The sequence below is a fragment of the Sus scrofa genome, chromosome 8 (assembly GCF_054392235.1).
Source record: "Sus scrofa isolate SSC_HxYL_T2T_F1_AM1 chromosome 8, Sscrofa_HxYL_maternal_Yorkshire_Landrace_v2.0, whole genome shotgun sequence".
NCBI lineage: Eukaryota > Metazoa > Chordata > Mammalia > Artiodactyla > Suidae > Sus > Sus scrofa.
The window spans coordinates 26766550-26787905 of NC_139390.1; positions in this window are offsets into that span (position 1 = coordinate 26766550).

The following is a 21356-nucleotide window of genomic DNA, read 5'->3' on the forward strand; positions in this document are numbered from 1 at the left end:
CTGAGCGAGGCCAGGGATCGAACCTGCATCTTCATGGATGCTAGTCAGATTCGTTTCTGCTGAGCCACGACGGGAACTCCAAAAGGGATATTTTAAATTTCAATATGTCTATTCAAGGACCTTTAGAATACTATGGATGACGATATTTGGTATATTTAAATCTAAGTCTAAATGATAATGCATCCAATTTGTTTAAATTCATTATAATCTTTAACAACATTCATCATAAGATTTTGTGCCCAAAAAGTTGATATACACTTGAAGGTGACTATGAATTTCACTGCAGTTTTTGTAAAAAAGTTTAAATTGACTATTGTATTCTGTGAAAACTTATTATGTATTATCTCCAATAAAAGTCTGCTAAAAAATAAATTAGTGACCAACCCAGTAGTTTGCAAATCAAAAATTAAGCCACTGGAGCTAATTTTTTAATAGGTACATGGGGAATTATATGCTCAACAGCTTTTACTTTTATGAATACATTTCCCAACGCAAAGCTTTGCAAAAACATCTCACCATGTGAAAATCTTTTGTAAAATTGGTCATGTCAGTTTATGCTCATCACACCCTGAGGCCAAAAAAAAATATAAAACATGCTCCATAATCTTTCCTAATTAAGCACAGCAAAGCTCATATAGAAGTAAATTTCTGTTCAACAGGTGTCATTTAAAGCAGTTACTTATAAAAAACTCGGAGACGGTTTGTCAACTTATGGTACCATCATTTACAAATCACAATATCCTTATCATTAATATTTATCATTAATAAGGATACTTCATGGTAATGTAATGCGAAGGAGTTCTAAATATAAACTCTATCTTTTGAGAGAAAATTGAATAAAAACTAAGAGCAGAAATCAATCTTTATCTTTGGTCTCTTCATTCCTATCTTGCCACTACTGAATCCACAAGCCTAGTGTCTAGAAAAGAACAGACACTCAGATAATATTTTGGATAAATAAATGCATATAAGTATAAATTGTTCCTCCTTGAAAAATCTTTAGATAATTAAAAATTATAGGATAATATAACTCACTACACTTCAAAACTGATTACATCATACAATACAGATCTGTTATGGACAAAGGTATTTAAAAGTTGTCTCAATTTCATCATCTACAAAATAGGTAGAATTTTAATTTCTCTCAGTTACTTTAAAAATTAAATGAAATAAGCAATATGCTAGTAATTTGGTATTTCAGATCTATATCCTAAATGTTTACTTGTTATAACTATTATTAAAATCTCTAGCTGTCCATCACTTATATGGCAAATTGTAAACTGAAATTTTACTTCGCCTCAAAAAGTCAAGAGGACAGAGTAATTCATTTGCTTCTGGACACATTCAGTTAAGAAAATGATTAATTAACACTTGATCTTTTTTGGAGCTGCTACTGTGGTAGAGTTGTTTAAGGTTCTGGCAGTTGACTCTGTAGCAGCTCCATTCACTGCTGAGGTATGGGTTTGATCCCTGACCCAATAATTACCATATGCCTCGGGTGTAGCCTCCCCAAAAAAGTTGATATTTCTATTATTTTTATATGTTATTACTAATTCCCATTAATTCTTTCTATATGTTGGATGTGACTTCTGTCAAATATGTTTTGTGAATTTTTTTATCATTAAGGACTTGTCTTAATCATTTTATAAAGGGATTCTTTTGTTAAATAGATATGAATTATTTATATGAACTTATATTTTTGTACCATTAACGCTTTTTGTGTTCTGAGAAATCTTCATATTTTCAAGTTAAGAAAAATATTCCATTATATTTCTTGTAGAAACTTTTAGATTTACATTTTTCTTATAATGTAAGAAGACATTTTCTTATAATGTGAAATCATAACAAAATTTTCTTTATATCAAAGATAGCAATTAATTTTGATATGTGTTTTGAGGCAAGGATCAATATTTTTTCAATAAATTTATCAGGTATCATGTACTGAAAAGACAAACTTTTTCCCATTACATGTTTGGCACATTGGTAAAAAAATATTAATTAACTATTCTATATTTACATATACATAAATGCCATCTGCTTTATAGCTTTGTTCCTACCCTTCTTCTTCCATTGATTTATTTGCTCATGCTGTGGCAATACTACATTATCTTGTCTATTGTAGCTTTGTTGTAAATCACGCAATTGAGTAGGGTAGGTGCACCAAATGTGTTCTTCTATAAGAAACAAAAAATCACCAACAAAAAAATATGCCCTTTAATTCTTTTTGCGATTTCATATATGCTTTACGAGGAGTTTAAATTTTTCACAAATTTAGTTGAATTTTTTTTTTTTTTTGTCTTTTTAGGGCTATACCCCCAACATATGGAAGTTCCCAGGCTAAGGGCTGACTCAGAGCATAGCCACCAACCTAAGCTACAGTCACAACAATGCCAGATCCAAACTGAATCTTCAACATAACACCACAGCTTTCAGCAATGCTGGGTGAGACTGGGGATCAAACCTGCATCCTCATGGATTCTTCACCTAATGGGTCACAACAGAAACTTCAGAATTTTTACTAAAATTGAGTCTGTAGATCAATTTTGCGGAGCACAGACATCTTGATGATATTGATTCTTCTGATAGATTCTCATGTCATATCTTTCCATTTGTAGTTTTTTGTCCAAATCATGTAAATTTCCCATTTCCATTATTACTACATTTTTTTTATTAATTTTTACTTTCCTATTAATTTTTGCTATGACTAGTATCATTTTTATATTCATAAGGATATCAATTGAAGGATCAGAACTACATGCAAATATCATTCTACATATTGCAAAGTGGGCCATAGAGGCCCATATAAACTCTCCTAAAATATATCCATTTTTGAGAACAGATGTCCTCTAATTTACCTCTCTAGGATACAATTTTCTACATGAATTCTGCTCATATGATTTCCACGCTTTTCCCTTTTCTCAGAATCTTCTCTCTTTCAACAGTTACTTCCATCACCTTCATTTTTATGTCCTCCTGTATAAAAGCTCCATTTTCCAGTGATATCCCCTCAGCCACTTCAGCTCTCACATCATTCAGTGAGACTTGGTCACCTATGTCTCATCGTCTATAAACAGATACTCAACATTTTTATTACCCAAGATTGCTGACAATAGTCTAAACCATGCAGGCTTTCTGATCTCCAAATGATAAAGATTAATATTTTTATAAGGGATCTTATCTCCAAAGTATCTTAATCAAAGCACAACTATATATTTGCATATATGTAAATATGTTAACTATAAAAGGCAAGACTGGATTATATAAAGGTATTTTAAAAGGTCACAAAGGTATTAAATATTTATATAATTAAATAGAGAGTAACATAAGATGTGTTATCAGAGTGAATACACTACTACATGGTTAAAAGAAATATTTTCAATAGTTATATGGAGTACAAAGCTGAATATTTCAACTGTATATCAAACTACTTTCTAATGCAGATAGATCCAGGAGGACTTTTGAATTGTTGAGTTTCCAGCAACATCTAAGACACTCATTACTACCATGATAGTCTTCCTCCTTTGCTTTTGCTCCACCCTACACTCAGCATCCTCTCAAAAAAAAAAATGGTAGAAATACTTAAAGAATATCTAGTTAGATACACAAGAATATACATGCCTCTCATGTCCCACTTCCCAAAAATTAGAGCTATATTTGAAGTTAATAGGTAGGTAGTTGTGAGAAGAATATGGGAAAATTATTTGATATATCCATACAGATGAGGTTACATATACAGTCATATTGTTTTGATGTCAAAATTTTACTTTCTCTTGAGTGATATCTCATGCCATTGCAATATAGGAAATAAAATATTATCTTTTCATTTAGTAAATATACTTTATACCCAATATTTTTCTTCCAGTATCTCATTATATTCCTGTCCTCAGGCGTTTAGTTTTAGGATATTACATTCTTGTTTGAGCCTCTGGTTGTGACTTGCAGATAAGTTAGTTCTTAGTTTTTATATTTTCAAATGTCCAAATTGAACCCTAAGGATATTCTTTATGGAGTTTTCCTTTTCCACTGCCTGAAAATTATTTTGTGTGCATATTTAAACTTATTTCTCTAACCTTATACAATACCCTGTCTATTTTTCTTTTAGTCCTCCTGGCTGTTATAACAACATAAGTTGGGTGGCTTATAAACAACAGGAAAGTATTTCTCATGGTTCTGGAGGCTGTAAGTCTGAGATCAGGGTGCCAGCTTGGTTGGGAGCTGGTGAGAACCCTCTTCTGTGTTGTAGACTGCTAACATCTTATCTTCACATGGCAGAAAGAGTGAGAGAACACTCAGAGGTCTCTTTTATGGCTATTAATCCCATTCATAAAGGTTTCACTGTCATGTTTCAATCACTTCCCAAAGATTTCACCTTCTAATATCATCACATCAGGGGTTAGGATTTCAACACATGAATTTTAGACATTCAGTCCATACTTATCTATATTTTAGGTATGATCTATCTAACACAGTAGTATTAAGAATTTCTCCATGGATATGTTTAAGTTTCTACAGGGTTTAGGCTTTCTGAGCAAAGGGCACTGGCAACCAGGTTGAATGGAAATTATAAACTGAACTAGTGATAGTGCATCACTCTGGAGAGATTTCGAGATACATATCCCTGTAGCAATTTCCAGTTCCATGGTGGTAAAGGCACTGACATTCCTCTTTGCTCCCAGGAGAAAATATGTTTAAATTCCAAAGCAAAGGTCTCTATCTGTCTCTTGCTACCCCCTTGTATAAACTTCAGTTGTCTTAATTTTGGGATAGCTCACTTGAGAATCAAACCCACTGCTACATATGGAGGCAATGTCTCCATTCACAAAGCCCTGTGGGCAACTGGGGACTGACACATGCCCTAAATAAGCTATATGCATATACACCGGCATTTACATACATACAATTTTTAGTTGAGTAGCTTGTAAGTTGGGCACCATTTCCTTTCACTTTTTTTCTCTTAATGTGATAATAGAGAATTTAAAATTAAATATGCTTACATTATATTTCCATTAGACAATGCTGCTCTAGTCTCTGTCTTTAGGAGAGGTTTTTCAACACATTTTGGCTTCTGCAAGATTTTAACTCAGAGTTAAATATGAAAATATAATAGGTAATTCCATGGTACCTTATGTTTATTTCAATACTTCCTGTTGGTAGTTATTAGCACAGCAATGACTTAAGGGCATTACTACTTAATTTCTCAAGTTCTCGATTTTATGAGCAACACATGTTCTAATCATACTCTTTTTTTTTTTTTTTCCACCTTGCATTTGTTTGGATTTACCCAGACTGAAATATCACAAAAGATAGAGACATTTGAGGGCAAAATTGAACTAAAATGATGGGAGTTGTGGTAAAGTGCAATTATGAATCAAGTCATTTTGAGTATTTTAAATTCAAAATTATAAGCCTCAGTTAATTTCTTGATAGCAATCTAAAAAACCATCTGATTTTAGTCACTGTGAGAACTGTATGTAGGAGCATTTTCATCTTTGGGATCAGCAAGCTAATATTGGAAAGTAAAAGCAAGAGATAAGCATTTTAATGTGAAAATGGTAACTAACCTGCAGCCACTAAAATATCAACATTTATTATTTTCCTTCAGGATTGTTTTTGTATAATGATTTTTTCCATTATAGTTGGTTTACAGTATTCTGTCAATTTTCTACTGTACAGCAAAGTGACATATATATATTCCTTTTCTCACATTATCCTCCATCATATTCCATCATAAGTAACTAGATATAGTTCCCTGTGCTATATTGCAGGATCTCATTGCTTATCCATTCCAAAGGCAATAGCCTGCAACTATTAACCACAGGCTCCCAGTCCATCCCACTCCCTCCCCTTCAGCAACCACAGGTCTGTTCTCCACATTTATGCACTTCTTTTTTTGTGGAAAGGTTCATTTGTGCCATATATTAGAGCCCAGATATAAGTGATATCATATGGTATTTGTCTTCTCTTTCTGACTTCACTTAGTATGAGAGTCTCTACTGCCATCCATGTTGTTGCAAATAGCATCATTTTGTTCTTTTTTATGGGTGAGTGGTATTCATTCATGTATATATACATCTTATTAATCCATTCATCTGTCCATGGACATTTAGGTTGTTTCCATGTCTTGTTTATTGTGAATAGTGCTGCAGTGAACATACAAGTGCAAGTGTCTTTTTCAAGGAAAATTTTGTCCATATATACACCCAAGAGTGGGATTGCTGGATCATATGGTAATTCTACATTTAGTTTTCTAAGTTTCCTCCATATTGTTTTCCATAGTGGTTGTACCAATTTACATGCCCACCAACAGTGTAGGAAGGTACCCTTTTCTCCACACCCTCTCTAGCATTTGTTATTTGTTGACTTGTTAATGATAGCCATTATCACCAGTGTGAGGTGGCATCTCATGGTAGTTTTGATTTGCATTTCTCTAATAATTAGTGATGTTGAACATTTTTTCATGTGAATATTGGCCGTCTATATATTTTATCTGGAGAAATGTCTATTCATATCTTTTGCCCATTTTTCAACTGTGTTGTTGGGTTTTTTTTTTGAGTTGTGTAAGTTGTTTGTATATTTTAGAGATTAAGCCCTTGTCAATTACATCATCTAAAACTATTTTCTCCCATTCCATAGGTTGTCTTTTTGTTTTTCTTTTACAGTTTTTTTTGCTATGCAAAAGCATTTACATTTAATTAGGTCCCATTGGTTTATTTTTGCTTTTATTTCTGTTGCCTTGGGAGACTCACCTGAGAAAACATTTGTAAGGTTGATGTCAGAGAATGTTTTGCCTATGTTCTCTTCTAGGAGTTTGATGGTGTCTTGCCTTACGTTTAAGTCTTTAAGCCATTTTGAGTTATTTTTGCACATGGTGTGAATGCATGTTCCAGTTTCATTGATTTACAGGCAGCTGTCCATGTTTCCCAGTAATACTTGCTGAAAATACTATCTTTTCCCCATTTTATATTCCTCCCTCCTTTGTTGAAAATTAATTGACCCTCGGTGTCCGGGTTTATTTCTGGGATCTCTATCCCATTTCATTGGTCTGTATGTCTGTTTTGGTACCAGTACCACACCATTTTTTTTTTATTACTCAAATGAATTTATCACATCTGTAGTTGTATAATGATCATAACAATCCAATTTCACAGGATTTCCATCCCACAACCCAAGCATTCAATTCTCTTATCTCAATGAGCAACATCCTGATGACTGTGGCTTTGTAATATTGCCTGAAGTCTGGGAAAGCTATGCCTCCTGCTTGGTTTGTGTTCCAGAATTGTTTTTAATTTAAATATACATTTCTCAATTGACAGAATAACTCATAATGCACTTTTTTTAGAAATGAGGAGTATTTTTTAACACTTTAAAGAAGAATCAGACTGCTAAGAATTGGAAATTATAAACTCTATTAAAACAGCAATAAAATAATGTTTATGACACTTTTGAAAACATAGTGTGTATATATATATATATATATATATATATATATACACATTTATATATCCCTGCCTTTCTTTAATTTGAAAATGGTTACAGTTCTAAAAATAGACATTTTTAATTTATGTGTAATTTATGTGCTAATTAGTGGGTTCCATCAGAGTGCCAATATTGGTGGTTAAAATTCTCCTATCTCAATGAGAATGCTTACAATCAGGAAACCAAAAAATGTTCATACTATCTTAAAAATATCACAGGTGATTAACACACTCATTAAGAAAAGTATTACTGAAATAAAATTAAAAATTCAGAGCATATTAATCTATGTTTTGTTGTTTAAAGTGCTTTATAGAGCTCAATATCAGAATTTTAATCCATATGCTTCAAACTGTTCATGCCAAATCCAGCCTTTAAGTAATTGATGAGCATATGCTTTTACCAAATTAGATTTATTGGGTGTAAGTGAAAAATAAGTCATTAATGTTAAGACTTTCTAAAACACTCTTTTCCTGCATTGTGGTTTTTTAATAAATCAGGTGGTTATTTTTAACTTAGTACCCTGGTTAAGATTCTTTAAAGGACTATAATTTTCATTTTTGTTATGTCATAATGGTCACATTAAAGTATTTATGTTGAGAAAGACTTCAACATAATCTTTAGTTTTATCTGTCTACATATCTAGCAAGTGGCTAGACTACAAAACAAAAAAGTTCCTTTTTAACATCATTCAGACATCCTTCATAATTCACCCAATAAAAATGACATTTAAAATATTGTATTATAGGCACACCAAGGTATATCGAATGATCAGTCAATGGGGACCTGCTGTATAGCACAGAGAACTCTACCCAGTATTCTGCGATAATCTATGCGGGAAAAAGAATCTGAGAGGGAATGGATATGTATATGTGTATGACTGGGTCACTTTTTTGTACAGCAGAAATTATCACAGCCTTGTAGATTAACTATACTTCAATAAAACTTTAAAAATATATATTAGTTTTGAAAAAAAAAAAAAAACCTCTTTCTCAATGCCTATAAACAACATACCAAAAAAAGGAATTTTCTCAAATTCAAGGGTTTATTTGCTTTTATCTTCCAAATCCTAATTTCATTTGATAGTTTCCATAGACACTTGGGTAACATCATGTATCATGCAGTATAACCACAATATACATGGTTGTCTTATCAGTTGTCTTAGTGAGTGAGAGTAGCCAATCAATTTAATTTTTTGATGTCATTTTATTTTAGAGTCACGATGGTTATTAAATGACTGTTTTACCTTTGTTGAAATACTCATTTATTCATGCATTCATTCAAAAATATTCTGAGTATTTACTATGTGCTAGCATTTTACTAGGTGCTAAGGCTATGATTTTAAACAATATAAAATTTTCAACCTCAAGGAATTCATAATATGGTAAATATACAGTATATTGTAAATAATTAGCCTTTATATTTTTCATCGCATTTTACCAAGTTGTATAGTTGTTTAATTAACGTATTATTTGGGCTTCTGTAAAAATACAAAAACATTGACTTTGTATTCTCAAAAGAATGGTTGTTCCAATGTGCTGCTTTTAACCAAATGATTCCCCACCTTCCCTTAACATATGCATGTCATTTAAATTTAAAATTGTATGACACTCTTTCCTGAGGATCAGCTATCCTGGATATTTTACTTGTAATGCAATGAAATTTGGGCTGAGTTTAATCCACTTTAGATAGCATTATTTCCACCTTTACTTCCTCAAGCTACATCAGAATTGATTCTGTTTCTACCACTACTCTTCAGTGATTTTGTTAGAGAACCACTTGGTTCTATAATCAGTAAATAGTTTATGGACATACTTGGGCACACCACAGATTGAATGGAATTTCATTAATTGTATTTTTAAACATAAACATCACCCCAGCAAACTTTCCACCTAGAAGGAAATGTTATCCCAACAGATTATAGCCTACAAAGATCCTGAGTTTAGAGACACAGGAAATTAGAGAAATGCAAAGCAGACAAACACTACATTCACCTTCAGATGACTGTAAACTCAGGTTCTCCCCCAGCAAAATATCCTACTTCTCACTTGCCTGTCTGTGTCTAATTCCCCTCATTCCCCCATACTGATAGAAAGGGTCAAAGAGGTTGAGGTATTCAAACAACTTTCTAAATATATTCCCAATGGTTTCTCGGAAGAAAACTTTCTGATCATATTCCCAATGGTTTCCCTGAAGAAAGTAAGCCCCACTGTTTCTGTAGAGAAATACATAATTTTCAGATAGACACAGTCAAGTGTACTTCTAAGAATACCAATAGTCCTCGCTAATGTGTAGGGAGTTTGTAGTCACCTAATATGTAACAAGAACTTCATTTGCATTTTTTACCTTTAATCCTCTCACAATAAGACCCTGAGGTAGAAAATATTCAGTTTTACAAATGAGGAAACAAAGGAATAGGCACAAGAAATAACTTACCCTGGATAACAGAGTCAGTATTGAAACTAAGATTTACTTTAAACCCATTGAATTTAGCTGTTAATCACTACAATTATGGCACATATAACAAGTTATCATCTACTATCATATTAGAAAAATCACATTTATTCTAAAATCACAAGAAACTGCTTATTGGTATGTCACTTCAGAAGGATTTTAAAAATGTGGCAAAATGATTTTGTCCTTATACTCAAGTAAATTGTTACCTTCCTCCAGAGAGAAAACATTGTGGGATGCTTACAATTTAAATTAATGATAAATAGAGATATAGATGATAGAGATAAGGATATATCTCACTAATTATATATTTTCAGTTTTTATATTTGTGAAATTAGTGACATATATGAAATATATATATATGTATTGTTAGTTATATTTATTTCCTTCCTTTCTCTTTCCCTTATTTCTTTATTTAATTGTTTCTTTCTTTAAATCCATTTGGTACAACAAAATTGAGTAAGTTTTAAATGATTTTTAAAAGATATATAACACATTTTTTCCTTTCTTTTTAGGGCCACACCTGCAGCATATGGTAGTTCCCAGGTGAGGGGTTAAATCAGAGCTGCAGCTCCCAACTACCACAGCCACAGCAACAATGGTTTGGAGCCACATCTGAGACGTACACCACAGCTATGGCAACTCTGGATCCTTAACCCACTGAGAGAGGCCAGGGATCAAATCCACATCCTCATGGATACTGGTTGGATTTTTAATCCACTGAGCCTCAACGGGATTCCATAACAAATGTTTTGAAAGCAGAAAAAAAATTTTAAAGAAAACAATAAATAGAAAAGTTGAGTGGGAAAGTATCTGAATTCAAGTCAAATAAATGACTCAGCCAGGATGAATTATACCATTTTTCACTGAAATATAGTGAGCTTTTCAATTATATTTTAGAAGGATCAAAAATACATGACCTTTTATACAGAATGAAGAGGAAATTAAGGGGAAGGCTGAGTTACAATGTAGAGATAGGGGCTGACTGTGTAATTATGGTAGGTCATTGAGTTGGGGAAGGACAATCAAAGATTGCTGAGTGTCAGAAATCATAGAGTGTGAAAGTAGGATTACATACAATGGTTAAGATGTAGCTAAGACAGGGTTTTAAAGATTGCAACAATTTTGAGAAAATATTTTAGCAAAAATATACAAAAAGGATGATGAGAGTGAGAAAATTTCAACTTTGCTTAGAGTTTTATGACTTCTTGTTAATCTTTTTTATCTTCTATGTTATCTATACCCTTTTTGGAGATATTGAGTTAAACTTCTGCATTTCCTAAGTAACCAGCGACCATGTAGAGAAGTTCAAAGCACTGGCTAAGGAAAGATCATCAAAATCAATGTCACCTGGCCAAAGAACCCTTATTTTCTAAGATGACCACTGAAAAACCATGAGTAGAATGGTACAAAAAGCTTAAACACAGTGTATTAATAAACATATTACTTGTTTACAGACAAGAGAAACATTTAAACATTTACTAAATGTTTATTTAGCATCAGAAATTTTGCTATAGTTTTAGTCTAATAGATCTTAGCCAAACCCTAAATCATAAGCAAATTTCAAAAAAGTATTCATTTGGAGTTCCTGTCATGGCCAGGGGACTAGCATCCATGAGGATGCAGGTTTGATCCCAGGCCTTGCTCAATGGATTAAGGATCCAGTGTTGCCGTGAGCTGTGGTGTAAGTCGCAGACATGGCTCTCATCCTGCACTGCTGTGACTGTGGCATAGGCTTGCAGCTACAGCTCTGATTCAACCCCTAGCCTGGGAACCGCCATATGCCCTGGGTACGGCCCTAAAAGGTCCAAAAACAACACCAAAAAAGTATTCGTTTAAATTAGAGCATACTTTAACAATTTATTACTGAGATCTAAATAAGAACTGAAATTGTTTTTTCATTGACATAAGACCTTACATTGTAAATAAGAAAAAAAGTCTATATTCCAAGACATGAAATTGAGGAAAAATATTTGAAAACTTTTCCTATCATTTAACATTAAAGAAATCATGGCAATATGATATTTTATGACTCCTTATAAAATTAATTCTGCTAATTTTCTTTGTCTTTTAACCTATAGAAAATATTTCTTATAATTAACAGTGATCAAAATTTAAGGGCAGCGCTTCAAATTTTAATCCACTTCTACATATTTTCAATGTACCATACCTAAAAATAGTTAAGATTAATTGATGATAAGAATCATCTCCCCAAACTCAAATGTATTACTCTTTAGGTCAAGAGATACCATGATAAATAGAAGACAATGTACTCAATTTAAAAACGAAATAAAACATATGTACGCCATTTAAAAACAAAACAAAGAACACCTTTACTATTTTCATTTGCTTGTTTGAAATTTACTTCTGCTCATTTTTGCTACCTTTTTGATTTTCAAAACTAAAAATACTAAATGACTTTTAGCACTGAGCCTGGCTTGTGAAAATATTTGCAGACTTCACTCTATGCTCAAAGGCATACATTGATACAATTTTATTTTCTTTTTTATGTTCATTATTTATTATGGTAATGATTTCGGCTAAATGGCACTGAAGGCTTCCACCATTTAACTTATGACTTTAAGCTCAGAGGATTAAGCACTTTAAAAATCAGCAAAATAAAGTTGAAATACATGAGGGAAAGATTACAAGCTGAATATTAAATATCTAGATATTTAATTCTGGACCTGTGAAAAGCTGACAACAGTGTTTTTAAAACTTGTTAAATACTTTATAAATGCTCTTATGTAAAGTTATTTATAAATTACTTAATGATACAGATGTTACAAAATAAAAGAGTAAGGAAACTGGATTAGTGGAAGTGATAATTCAATATGGTATGATTTTGTTTGCTTTTTATTGTTCACATATCATAGTTCTTAAAGCATATTTTTAGCTCTCTCAAGTTTTCCAAATAGCAAAATTATGATTCTTAAGCATATTAATTTCAAAGGACATGCTATTTGTAATAAAAAGGACAAGAATGTTAATCAACTTATATTAAATTTTTATAGTAAATATGCTTTAATGGATTTAAATACAAAGTGTTCCAAGCAATGCCTGAAATTAAAAATTACACAAATAATGATTTATATATAATATGCATGTGCAAAAATAGTTTAATTCTTTTAGCTAAAATTGAAAATTGAAATTAAATTATAAATTAAGTTGCCTATGCTTCAACTTCAGCCAGGTGATTTTATTTTCAATTACTCAAGCTTTCTTTCCATTGACATGAAAGATTGAAATAAGTCATTCAGAATTAATGTTTTGTCTACTTTTATATAGACTGCATTACCCCTTGTTTCCTCTATGCCTAACATTAGTGGGTATAATCCATTAGTATTCTTAGCTGAGCCACGTGATAAGCTAGGATTTTGTAAATATCTAAAGAACTCTTACAAATAGTGTGTGCAGAAAATACAATGTGTATTAATTATGGGATTTTAATTATGTATTTATTCTATTATGTATGAGACAATCAGGAATTTGATGAATGACATTATGTCCCCCAATACCTCTTTACTGAGAAGTCTGAATTCTGAATGTACTCTATTTTTTTATAAATGAAATCATACTCTTTTGGAGAATAGAGAGTGCAAGTTTAAGTCCATGGAACTTTTTCTACTGTTGATCAAAGTAGAACACTGACAGTTAGCTGGAAGGTGTATTTTACACTTCAGGCTACAGGAAGCTTAGGGCAAGAAGGATAATAAACCAGCTGAGGTCTAAAACTACCTCAATTTACTATGTAGAGAGATTCTGCAGGGCACAGGACAGGGAGGAAAAACCCAAGTAGATCCTGGCAATCTCCATGAATTGAAGATAAAAAATTGTAGATTCAGATTGGCCAAACTCCTAGAAATTTCAGGACAGATGACGGGAGAGGAGAGCATGGCACTAAGAGGAGGGAGATGCAGACAGATTATGCTAAGAAGAGCTACAGAAGCTTCCACTGAAGTCATCAGCTGAGACCTGATAAGCATTAACACGTGAGGAAAATACAAGTGTAAGAAAAAGAACCACCAAAAAAGAACACATAGAAGAAGTGCCAGTGCTCACAAAAATCTAGATATAGGGTATGTTTTAACCAGCAAGTTGTGGAAAAACTTCATAGTACATGAAATATTGAACAGAGAATTTGAAAAGTTATTGTCTCCATTGTAGGATAAAATTATTCCTAGACTAAAGGCTCCTCTATTCTTGCCAGATGAATGGGATAGATGAATGGACAGACAGATAGACAGGTATGTAGGTAGGTAGACAGATTAAGACAGCCTGAAAAGAATCAAACTGTTCCCCAAGTAGTTTAACTGTATCCAAGGAAAAAATACAAACGTATTTAAGGGAATATAAAAGTATCCAGCCACCAATAAAGTAAATAACAATATCCATAATTCAATCAAAACTACTAGGCATTCAAAGATGCAGGAAAATATGACCCATAATGAGGAAAAATAAATCAATCAACGTAAGAGAACCAGACAAAGATGTTGACATTTTCAACTAAAATTCCCTTGAATTATCAAATAGAAAAAGGTTTGACTTTAATGGGAATATAGTATAACTACAGCCCTTGCTCTAGTTTAAAGAAGAAACAATAAAATGCCTTATTTTTCAAATTGCAACCTAGATTTCATCATTTAGGTCCCCCTTTTCCTGTGGAGAAGCTATTCCCTGCTTCTTCCAAGGGTTGTGGAAGTCAAAACCCACCCTCTCCAGAGACTTCTTCAAGTAACCAAAGGTTGATTTTCTCCTGCTTCTCTCTTCCTCCAAGTTTGGCTATGATATACAGTAGTTGACTAGATATTCAAAATTCAGCATTCCTTTGAATGGCTGACAAATGCCATTCTTAATCCAAGAATATCAGAAATTAAAAAAAATAAATCTGTAGTTATATAAAATAACCAAAGGGGCATGTAAAAGACTGTCGTGGCCTTCTGACTCCTCCAAAGCCCCCTATCTGCTTTTCTCCTCTTCACCCTCTTTACTCCAACCCTCCAGAATCATCTTGGTGGCTCTAAATTCTATGTCTGCTTTTCTCAGATGTTCCCCCAGAACCAAACTCATACTTATCAAAAAACTCAGCAAAATAATAATAAAGACCTTTGCAGTATGGCTATAATCATTTGTCTTCCCTATGCCCTCAGAGCAGTTACACAGGTGCCTTAAAAAAGGTTGGGTAATGCCTAAAAAAACACCCTTCCAATTCACTAATTATCTCAGTCTAGTTTTAATAGTCTGCCTTTTCAAATTATTTGGTATATATAGCCTACTATATTATATTTATGATTTTGCATTTAATCTTTTAAGAATGATCTCATCATTAAATGCATTTGAGGAAATTAATTGTATGGGCTCTCATATACTTCAGCAGACATTTTATGACAATATCCTTTATCATCTTGTATTTAGCATCATGTCTCAGGAACTATGTGTTCCATTTTTCATGGAAATGGTAGAGTTATCTTCCAAGGAAAATTATTCTCATATATTCATCAATACAACTGCATTTTGTGATAAGCCAGACACCATGCTATCTTTTACTGTATTATTTAATTTAACATTTACAGTACTATTGTGGGTAGTCTATATTATATCCATTTTATGCATCAGGGACTTGAGGATCATAGTTATTAAGCAAAATGCCCAAGACAATTAATTTCAAACCTGTCTTCCTGACATAAAATTCTAACAATAATCTTGTGTTTTTTTCCCCACCACAGTGTATGATTGATGTGTATATGTGCATTTTAGGTATTTGTTAGTTTTATCTTCATCTTAGGGACATTCGATTTACCTAATTAGTTACATAAGCTTCAAGGATGGTTGGTATTCATTCAAATGTCCACAATTTAGACAGAACTACCACCAGTCCAATCTTTTTCTTGGCTCAACACCAGCAGTCTTAATGATGTCTTAACTAAGCCTAATGATGTTATAGACATTGCATATCATTGGCAAAATGAGTGGCTTATTTAGTAAAATGGATGTGAGAAATGTGTGTCTTTGGCAAATATTACAGGTGTTCAAAGGCTGTGAACTTATTGGAAATATTGGAAAGATACATTCCTTTGGCTTTGGAAAAAAATGGATTAGGGTCAGTTGGTTAAAATTCTGTTAATGATAGGGTATACTGCTTCAGTGTAAAACTTAGGTGAAAAATCAATTATTTTAGTTTATTTTGATATGCTGGGTTTTTGTTTTGTTTTGTTTTGTTGTCTTTCTGCTATTTCTCTGGCCGCTCCCACGGCATATGGAGGTTCTCAGGCTAGGGGTCGAATCGGAGCTGTGGCCGCCGGCCTGCACCAGAGCCACAGCAACTCGGGATCCTAGCCGCGTCTGCAACCTACACCACAGCTCACGGCAATGCCGGATCGTTAACCCACTGAGCAAGGGCAGGGACCAAACCCGCAACCTCATGGTTCCTAGTCGGATTCATTAACCACTGTGCCACGACAGGAACTCCTTGATATGCTGTTTTTAATACAAATTTCTGCAAAGAAATCACAGAGCAATTTTTTTTTTTTTCCCAGCAGTTTGCCATAATGAGTGTCTTCCCCCACTTCCATTAATTTGTGTGGCTGATGTCATGTTTCTTATTTGGGGATGCAATTTGGAGGCTCTCTAACAGACTGAACACATCTTAGTATGTACATTAATTCTAGGAAACTCTCTTCTAAAGGCTGTACTAATGACTTAAGAACTAAATATAGTCCCTTGAGTTGTGTGTCATATATGTTCTGTAGTTACTAAGTATGTTTCTGTTGGGACACATATTATCAATGGAGATCTCAAAATATGCTTGTGCATATCTAGTAATATCTCCTGCTATAAAAATGAAAAAATATTACAAATTATTTCAAATCTATTTCTTCTTAAAGCTTAATAACTTATATAATCTTCAATGATTAATTTCCACATTCTATTCAAATCTTCAAAGATAAAATGCATTATCCCCATAGCACAATTTCATTTTTCTTTTCTTCTCTTTTTTAATGGCTGCATCCACATCATTTGGAAGTTCCCTAGGCCACAGCTGTGACCTATGTTGCAGCTGCAGCAATGCCAGATCCTTTAACCCACTGCAGCAGGCTGGTGGTCAAACTTGCCTCCACAGTAACCCACGCCACTACAGTCAGGTTCATAACCCCCTGCTACACCACAGTGGGATCTTGCAATTTCATTTTTCTACCCGAGTAATTCCAGGGATGAATTTTTTATCCCTGGAATAAATAAAATTCTTTCTCATTTGGTTTTGTGTAATTGTGAATCAAAAATATTTTAAACTTAATTTGTCTTTTATAATATTTTTCTTCTACCAAATTTCTATTAAATATTTTTAATTTTAATTTTTAAATTTCTATTATTCATGAGTAAGATTCATTGCTCACACTGAAATCCATTCTCCTCTCAATTTAATCACTTTATTTCAATTTTTTTTCTTTTCTCTTAATTAAGGGCAAACTTCAGAAGTTTATTCTCAACATAATTATGTTTTATATTATGTCTACTGATCATAGCATGATTTTTATAGCATAACACATTCAACATACTATTTTTTCCCCTCTGTATTATTGGTTTCTATTTCTTTTTTTCCTGTATTAATCTAGCTAGTCATACCTTTGTTCAGGGGACATTTCTCAGCATTCTTTCCTAAGGAGTTCTCTTTTCTTTTTTTCAATAAATGTTTGTATCATTTACTATTGTTTCTACAAGAAAATAACCACAAATTTAGTGGTTTAAAATGATACCTATTTATAATTTCCTAATTATGAAAATTAGAAACTTGGTGGGTTTGATTTCTCTGCTCAGGAGTCTGAAATCAAAGAGTTGACTGACCTGAACTGTCGTTTGAGGGCTCTAGGGGAGAATTCATTGTCAATATTATTTAAGTTATTGGTAGAATTCAGTTCTGTGCACTTATAGGACTGAAGTCCTCATGGCCTTGCTATCAGCTGGGAGGCTCTCAGCTCCTTTAGACCACCTGCATCTCTTTTCAATTGGTCCCCTTCATCTTTAAACCAGCCACAGGGCCCTCAGCGGTCCCACATTCTAAATATGTATTTTTTTCTCCGTCTGCCTCATTGTCTTCTACCTCCAGCTGGAGAAAATAACCTGCTTTAAGGGCTCATGTGATTCGATTAGACTCTGGGTAATTCAGGTTCCAGGGATTAGGGCGTGGGCACTTTTGTGGACCGTTCTAATTACCACAGTAATTTATGGAAAGCTCAAAAAAGCAGTAGATGATGGTACTGATAAAACAAAATATTCACATACTGAGATTTAGGGAATTCATTCTGGCTTATATATTAATTTGAATTTTATGCTAAATAGCATATTTGTGGCCTATCAAACATATGCTGTACATGTTCTTTAATTATTAAATGAAAGGGTGCACTGACCAATAGTAAAGAATGTCCATGATAAAAATAAGGATTTTATGTTCTTCTTCCTGGGACACCCATGCTGGTACTACTTTGATGATAATATTCCTTACCCAGCTGCAAAGCCCATACTAACTTGCTGTGTACATGCTGCTGTTCTGTTTTTTGCTTATGTTTACTTTTTCAAAGTCAGTGAGTCAGTATCTGTTCTGCAAACAAGTTTTTTTAGATTCTACATGTAAGTGATATAGCATTTGATGTTGGTGTCCCACCGTCTAACTTCACTTAGCATGATAATTTCTAGGTCCATCCATGTTGCTAAAAATGCCATTATTTCTTTCCTTTTAATGGCTGAGTAATATTTCATTGTGTACATGTACCACATCTTCTTTATCCACTCCTCTGTTGATGGACATTTAGGTTGTTTCCATGTCTTGGCTATTGTACATAGTGCTGCAGTAAACATTGGAGTACATGTATCTTTTCAAGTCATAGCTTCTCTGGATAAATGCCCAGGAATGGGATTGCTGGATCAAATGCTAATTCTATTTTTAGTTTTCTGAGGAATCTCCATACTGTTTTCCACAGTGATTGCACCAATTTATATTCCTACCAACAGTATAAGAGGGTTCCCTTTTCTCCACACCCTCTCCAGCACTTATTGTTTGTAGACTTTTTGATGATGGCCATTCTGGCAGGTGTAAGGTGATACCTCATAGTGGTTTTGATTTTCATTTTTCTAATAATTAGTGATGCCGAACATCTTTTCATGTGTTTTTTGGCCATCTGTATATCTTCTTTAGAGAATTGTGTGTTTAGATCTTCTGCCCATTGTTTTGATGGAGTTTTTTATTTTTTTTGGTATTGAGCTGCAGAAGGTGGTTATAAATTTTGATGATTAATCCCTTATCAGTCGCTTCATTTGCAAATATTTTCTCCCATTCGGTGGGCTGTCTCTTTGTTTTGTTTAGAGTTTCCATCTCTTCACGATTTCAAAAAACGAAAAAGAAATGTAGCTCTGATTTGTTTAATGTTGTTTCTTCTGACAAGATATAAAAGTCTTGAAAGCCTTGCTTCTACCAAGCAGTTTCTCAGTGTAATCTGGCTTTGGGGCTAGTCCTCAGTCTGGCTCAAATAAAACCCTTATTTTGGAGTCGTGGCTCAGCGGTTAATGAACCCAAATAGCATCCATGGGGACATGGGTTTGATCCCTGGCCTCGTTCAGTCAGTTGAGGAACCGGCCTTGCAGAGAGCTGTGGTGTTGGTCGCAGATGCAGCTCAGATCTGGCATTGCTGTAGCTGTGGTGTAGGCCGGTTACTATAGCTCTGATTGGACCCCTAGCCTGGGAGCTCCATGTGCTGTGGGGTGTTCCCCTAAAAGTCAAAAAGACAAAAAAAAAAAAAAAAAAAAACTCTTATCTATTCTTATTATTGATTGTTTTGTTTTCTTTTCTTTTTAGGTCCACAACTATGGCATATAGAAGTTCCTGGGCTAGGAGTTGAAAAAAACTGCAGCTTGCAGCTGCCAGCCTATGCCATAGCCACAGCAATACCAGAGGATCCAAGCTACATCCATGACCTACACGGCAGCTTGAGCCAATGCTGGATCCTTAACCCACTGAGTGAGGCCAGGGATTGAACTCACATTCTCAGGGACACTATGTCAAAGTCTTAACTCACTGAGCCACAACTGGAACTCCTATTGATTGTTTATTGATTGTTTTCATTAACAGTACTAAATTTGAGCCACCATTGTAAAAGATTGTAAGAATGCAATGTGTTAGAATGCATTTTTTAAAATAGGAGAATCAAGTAGACTAAAAGTTATTTCAAAGAATATGAACTAGCAATTTAAAATTACATCTAGGAGTGATAGGAGTCAGCAAAGAACAAACTCTTTTAAAAATAAATCTGTCAATCTCATGGCTATAATGACAATTTGCTTTTGAACTGCCTTCTAAAGTTAGTTAAGGACTATTAGAAAAAATTAAAATTTTACAATGATAAATTGAAGTCTGAGCTAAAATATTTGTTTTTAAACAAGCTGAAGTTAGTATTTCAATAGTAATAAAATCATCATTAGATAAAAATGAGACCAAAACAATCCAACCCACTTGAAAAATACTAAATATATCCCTAGATAACATTACAAAAAAAATGTAAAAGATTAGCAGAAATATTAGAAAATGTTTTAATACAAATAACAGATAAGTAATGGCTGTTAAAAAAAAAAAGCATTAAAAAATCATGAAGAAAATCATGTGGTACTGTGTAGCACAGGGAACTCTGCTCAATATTCTAAAATAACCTAGATGAGAAAAGAAGCTGAAAAAGAGTGGATAGTGGTATATGCATAACTGAATCATTTTGATGTACTCTTAAAATTAATACAACATTGTAAATCAATTATACTCCAATAAAATTTTTAAAAAGGAAAAACTCAAATTTATCTTTTAGAAAATAGACAAAACATGCATGAAAAGACAGGTCCCAGAACAGAGCTCAATATAAACAAAGTGACATGTAAAAAAATGCCCCAAATTTTAGGTAATCAGAGAAATACAAATTTAAGTAAAAGTGGGATATCATATTATGCTCATCAGATTGGCAAACATGAAAGAGACCACATTTGTTTGTATCAGGGATCTGAATGTCTGTCTTAACATACCATGTCAGAAATATAAATCATTACATCATTTTGGGAAAGCAACTTGATAACACCTTCTACAATTAGATCATATTATATATATATACCATATATCATAAAATCAATCCCATAATGATACAAATAATACTTAAATTTACGTATATTTGTATTTATTGCTGCTTCATAATGTAAAGAGAATAAGTATATTATTATTGATTTAAAAAAATCATGATTAAAAGAATCTTAATTCGGCCATAAAAAGGACAGAGTAATGCCATTTGCAGCAACATGGACCTAGAGATTATCATACTCTAGTCAAGTAAATCAGACAAAGAAAAGCACCATGTTATAACTTAAATGTGGAATCTAAAAAAAAAAGTGATTAAAAATGAACT